Source organism: Equus quagga, unplaced genomic scaffold, assembly GCF_021613505.1.
Source record: "Equus quagga isolate Etosha38 unplaced genomic scaffold, UCLA_HA_Equagga_1.0 HiC_scaffold_1901_RagTag, whole genome shotgun sequence".
Classification (NCBI taxonomy): Eukaryota; Metazoa; Chordata; class Mammalia; order Perissodactyla; family Equidae; genus Equus; species Equus quagga.
Window position 1 is genome coordinate 1 of NW_025792996.1, and position 6,243 is coordinate 6,243.

Below are 6,243 nucleotides of genomic sequence, written 5' to 3' on the forward strand. Positions count from 1 at the left end.
TCAACACGTACCGGGGCCTGCTGGAGAGCGAGGACTGCAAGTGAGTACCGGGCACCCCTACAAGGCACATGCACGGTTCTACTAAAGGTTGAAAAAGGGACTTTGGAGATCAAGTTCCCGACGCCAATATGTCTGTAAAGCCCAGTGTTTATATTACAGCAGCGAGAACTAGGGTGTATCTGTTGCTATCATTACCTGGCCTAAAGGTATTTTCTGTTCCAAAAGATGGTGGTGAGATTTGACCGTTTTCCCTACTGGTGAGCCTTTGGATGCTGAGGGGTAAATGAAGCTTTGTACCTTCAGGCTTGGCTGTCACAGCAAAAGGGAAAACAAAACTGTAGCAACTATCAAGCAAATTTGAACAGTGCTTTTGGATTTAACCCCACTCCCTTGTGTCTTTGATCCTTGTTGGAATCATCTGAGGCAGGCAGAGTGGGGATCAGTGTAACCATCATACAGATGAGCCTTTGAATATTGATAGGGAAGATGACTCAGGAACTCATAGGGTCCAGCACTTGTCACCCAACACAGTATTTTTATGAACAAATTCTGTGTGGTAGGGATTACCAATCCCGTCTTACAGGTGCGGAGGCTGAGGTGTAAGGGCATGAAGTGACTTCCTTCCCCACGACTCCGGGGTTGTAGAGCGAGGGCTGGGATTCCACCTCAAGGCTTCTTTGCTCTTTTCCATCACTGTCTCTGAGCTTTGTCGAAGGAGTCATCCGAAGCAGGCTTGGCTTCCCAAGATGTCCGAATGGTTTCCACTTGTTCCTGTGTCTCCTTGGGTTGAGCTCCTCTTAATTTTTTATTATCCTTTTCATGCTGACGACTTAATGATTCTGTCTCCCAGGCTGCCCTCCAACCCCTGCGCCACGACCAACGCCGGTGACAGGTCCTGCATCACCAATCCCTGCACCCCTTGTGTCCCACGCCCCCGCTGTGGGCCCTGCAACACCTTTGGGTGCTAGATATCCTGAGGCCAGCAGGAGGGTTGCGTGAAGACAGAAGGGACGTCGATGGACCAGCTCTGCTTCTCTGACAACCATCAGCTGCAGGACCCACCCCAGGCATCACCATAAATGATAGTCTGGAAGGAGAACAAATGCCCAGGGTGTGGCCCGGCTCTGAGCCTAGGCCCGCCTGCTCCTCTTCATTCAGGGCCACTCTCTTGTAGTTATTCTGCGACCTGATGGTCTGACGGGTTTGGGCTGTGAAGGTGTCATATGAGGTGTTTTGTGGTTCTCTCTGCTGCTTTCTTCTAGTTCCATAAATCCCTTTGTAAGTCTTCTAATAAACTTTCCTCTTGCAAAGCAGTGATGATTCTCATTTGTATTCATTCTTTTCAAAGTGTTCCCTCCATGTGTACGTGCTTCTTATAAAGCCACTTGAAAGCCCAGAAGGACTGTGTAGTTCAATGCTCTCCTGAAAGGTCTCCGTCACCATTAATTAACATTCATTGAGTGCAACGAGCCCTAGCATCCACTCAGCCAGCGGGGAACCAGTGGGACCACTAAGGCAAGAGGCCTCATCTGAATATGATGAACATTCATTATGGGGCCTTACTCAGTAAAATACAACAGTTAACATTTCTAGAAAGTTCCACTTTTTTCTTTTCCAAGTGCCTACAAGAAGAGGGACAGGAGTTAACACTTATTGAACGCCAACCAAGAACCAGGAACTGCACGACTAATTTTTTCTCTTACACAGTAAGTGACAACGGCAGGACCGAACCCAGAGCTCACTCTCAGAATGTCAGTTACATGTAAGGTGTGAATATGAGAGACTAAAACTGACTTCAAACAAGCACCCAGAGCTTACACACCCTTCAGAATTGTCACCCGGCGAGAGGGGATGCTATTGGTACCCCAAATATCTCTGTAACCCTCCTTTGGGAAATACTGGAGAACACATAGGGGTAGAAAGCACTATCTTGTATTTGAGTAATAACCAACAGATTTTTGAAGTGTCTCTCTTCCCTTTTGAATATTGTAACGCTAGGTCTAAATTTGGATTTTGAGACGCCCCTCCTGTGAAAGTTCTTTAGAACCAAACTAGGATATTCAGTCTCTGGTCTCTGCCGGGACTAAAAGTGCCAGCTCTGCTGGTACCCACTCCCACAGGTACCCACTGATGTCTGCCAAGGTTAATGGCTCCTATGGCTGTGCAAGGCCACTGTCCCAGTCTTTAGCCAAACTGCTAGTTGTGTCTTCTCTCCTTGAGATGGAGCTGACGCTATCTCCCCCTGCTGTGTCCATGCCCTCTCCAGTGTCTTAAATTCTTGTTCTCTCAAATATATTCAACAAAAAACATTGTTGTTCTCTCACACTCTAGTTCTTTCAATGTTTAGTCCGTTGTTGTTGATGTCGTTGGAGCTCCCTTATCCAGACCTCAGGCAGGAGACCTTGGAAGATAATCGAGTGATACTATGTTATGCTCGGAATGTCCCAAACCCAGTTAGTGCCTTCCAGCCTCTCTTCATTCAGGGCAAGTTCATTCCCAGGAGCCACCTCCATGCCTTGTACAAATACTCTTGTTCAATCTATCCCATCAGTTCTCCAACATGCAGGGACCACTGTCCGCCAATGGTTACCTGCCTTTTTGTGAGGGACAGGTACCTCACAAACCCTGTGTTCTGTGCCTTGTGAGTGAGAGCTCAAATTTCTCAACACAGCAAATACATTTTGTTCTCATTGTTCACTGTGGAAAACATTCAACAAAACTTTGTCTCTATGCTTTCAGGTTTTTTTTTTTTTTGCTGAGGACGATTGGCCCTAAGCTAACATCTGTTGCCAAGCTTCCTCCCCTTGCTTGAGGAAGACTGTCCCTGAGCCAACATCCGTGCCAGTCTTCCCCTACTTTGTGTGTGAGATGCTGCAACAGCATGGCTTGATGAGCAGTATGTAGGTCTGTACCAAGGATTTGAACCCCTGAACCCTGGACCACCAAAGTGGAGCACTTGAACTTAACCACTATGCCACTGGGCTGGCCCCTGTCTCTATGTTTGATGGGGCTGTGTCAGTGCGAGAACTGGGTCCAGGGGAGGCCGTCCTGAGTTCTTGTCTCTGTCACGGTGTTTTTTTGGTGGAGAAGAGAAAGGGGTGTCAGTGAAGTCACTTTTTCTTGGGACAAAGCCAAACTGGGTTCTGAGACATCTGGTAGGGTCCAGCATTACTCTTAGCTCACATGCCGGGCAAGTCACAGGGCTCTGAAGTCCACTGCTGATGATCTGTGATTCACTACCTAGAGTAACAAGGCAATGCTCCTATTTCTTATTTTAAATTAGGAAACATTTCAAACATATGAAAGTGCAAAAAAATAATAAGACATCTATAGATCCAACACCAAGATTTAAGTGACGTTAACCTTGTGCTGTATTTTTGTCATTGCTGTGGGGTTTTTTTGTTTGCTTTGTTTTTCAGAAATAAAATGTTACAGGTTGAGATAAAACCCTACCTTTATCCATCCTTGTTTCCCTCTGCCTCCCTAGAGGTAACCACTGTGCTAACTTGGTGGTGTATTATCCTCCAATTAAAACATTTCTAAGAACTGTACGTGGATGTATCCATGTGCGTTTGTGTGTGTGTGTTTCAACTTAGCAGTTTAAGTTCGAAAATACAAATGGTATAAATTTTGCCATTAATTTTCCCCATTCAACATTATGTTTCTGAGATTTATCTATGTTAACACATGTTCTTTTCATTTATTTTAACTCCTATGTAGCATTCCCTAATGAAAACAAGTCATGTTTTCATTTCCCTATTCCGCTACTGAGGGATGGTTAGGATGTTTCTTTCTTGCTTTATCATTATAAACAGAGCTGCAGGAACGTCCCTGCCAATGTCTCCTAACGCACCTGTGTGAGTTTCTCCAGAGCAGCGGTTCTCAAAGTGTGGCTCCCTGGGAACCTGGGGAGCTGGTAGAAATGCAAATTCTTCACTCCCACCCGAGACCTACTAACTCAGAACTCTGAGGATGGGGCCCAGCAATCTGTTTTGTTTTGTTTTCTAATCTTTATTGAAATATCACTTCTTTACAAAGGAAATAAAATCTCAAAGAGATATCTGTGCTCCCATGTTCATTACAGCATTGTTACAGCCAAGACATGGAGACGATTGCAGTGTCTGTTGATGAATGACTGGGTAAGGGAAATGTGACATGTATATGATATATACACACACACACACATATGTATGAAGGAAATCCTGCCATTTGGGACAATGCAGGTGAACATGGAGGACATTATGCTAAGCAAAATAAGTCAGACACAGAAAGACAAATACTGCACGATCTCACTTATATGTGAAATCTAAAAAAGTTCAACTCATAAAAGCAGAAAGTAGAATACTCTCTGGGGTAAATGAGGAGATGTTGGTCAAAGGCTACAAAGGGTCGTTATATGGGATGAATAAGTCCTGGCGACCTAATGTACAGCGTGGTGACGATAGTTAATAATAGTATATTGTATACTTGCAATTTTCAAAGGGGATAGAACTTGAATTGAATTTTCTTAACACACACACAGACACACAGAGTAATCATGTCGAGGTGATGGATAAGTCATTTAGCTTGATTGTGGAGATCTTTTCCCAATATATGCATATATATAAAAGCATCAAGTTGTATACCCAGATATCTGTTTTCACTTTCAAACTTGAGATGTGTGCTCAGACTTAGCAAACGTTGCTAAGGGGTTTACGTTTACTTGCTTCCAGTGCTGCTTGTATTTTCTTCCTCCTTTTGGGTTTCAGTTTCTTGTTTTCTGAAATACATTCTTGTGTAGTTCTTACAGAATCTATAAGTGACAAATTCCCTCAGTCACTGTTGGAAGACGTCTTTTCTTAGTGGTCACTCCTAAATGATGGTTTTATTGGTACAGAATTCCAGATTGATGGCTATTTTCCTTCAGCATTTTGAAGGAAATGCCTATTGCCAATCAAACTGTGGTTGCATTGTTGGTAATCCTTTTATTTTTTTCTCTCTCTGGCTGTTTCCAAGGTCACCGCTTCGTCTTCCTGCTGGGTAGCTCCACTGCGCTCTGGCCAGGGGTGGCGCTAGTTTTGTTTTCCTGCTTAGGTCTGCTGTGTTTCTTGAGTTGATCCATGTTTCTCAACACTTGTGGAAAATTCCCGGCCATTATGATTTTTGAATATTAGTTCTGTCCTCTTCCGTCTTCTCCTTCTGAAGTCTTTTTTAAAAAATAGCTTTATTGAGGTATAATTCATACCGTATATATATTATTCACATACCATAAAATTCTCCCATATAAAGTATACCATTCAATGGTTTTTAATATATTGGTAGAGTTGTGTAACCATTACCACAATTTTAGAACACTTTATCATCCTCCAAAGAAATCTTGTCCCCATTTCTAATCAGTCCCCATTCTCCTCAACCCTCCAGGCTTAGGCAACCATAGTTTTCTCTATGGATTTGTCTACTCTACACCTTGCATATGACTAGAATCATGCAATATGTGGTATTTTGTGACTAGCTTCTTTTACATAGCATAAGGTTTTCAATTTAGAGCCCAGTAAGAGATCGTTCAGCTTTCCGCCCCACCCCTCCATTTTCCTGTAACAATGAGTGTACCTTTTGTTTTCTAGTTTACCTTTTCACTAGAGATGCTGTCTTTTGAGAGATGTGGCTTTTTTCAATGGTCTGAGTTCCAGTCCTCTCCTGAAGACCAAGGGCCTTGTTCCCTGTCCCTCATTTCTAATTCACCTTTTTCCAATTGAGACCCTTTCACAAACTCTCCGTGGGAGCTTGAGCAAGTCACTTTCCCTTTGGGGAGAACATTTTCCCATTTGTAAAATGAAAGAGTTGGGTGAGATGGCCCCTTAGGTCCTTGGTAGCTCAACATTCTAAGATTCTAGACTTCACCTGACTTAGACACTATCTCCAGAAAAGAAATGTCATCATCCTATGAGTGTGTGGGAAGTCCAGTCTAAGGATGTAGCTCAGTGAGTGGATCCTAAAACTCCATCTTCTTGCACTGCGGGTGGCAGTCAATTCAGAACCTTTTTCCAAGAGTTATGCCTTTTGGCATTCTCTTCACCTGTAGCTCAGACCACACATCAGTCAATTCATGAGCTACAGTCTGTTTGATCTCACAGGAAGCTTGGTTTCCCTTCATCACCTCTTAATAGCTCCTCTTTGGAATTGGCAAAATCAGCAGTTATCACAAGGGTGTGAATGCCAATCATGACAAAGGCTTTATTTCTGGAATAACAAGCTCAAGTGCAA

The 6,243-nt window shown here is 43.5% G+C and overlaps 1 long non-coding RNA gene across 1 annotated transcript; it reads left to right on the forward strand.

Moving 5' to 3' along the window:
- On the forward strand, window positions 1-1,313 carry LOC124232050 (uncharacterized). Its single transcript, XR_006886755.1, has 2 exons — window positions 1-40; window positions 851-1,313. It is a non-coding gene; the product is annotated as an uncharacterized LOC124232050 (long non-coding RNA).
- Window positions 1,314-6,243: the final 4,930 nt, after the last annotated feature.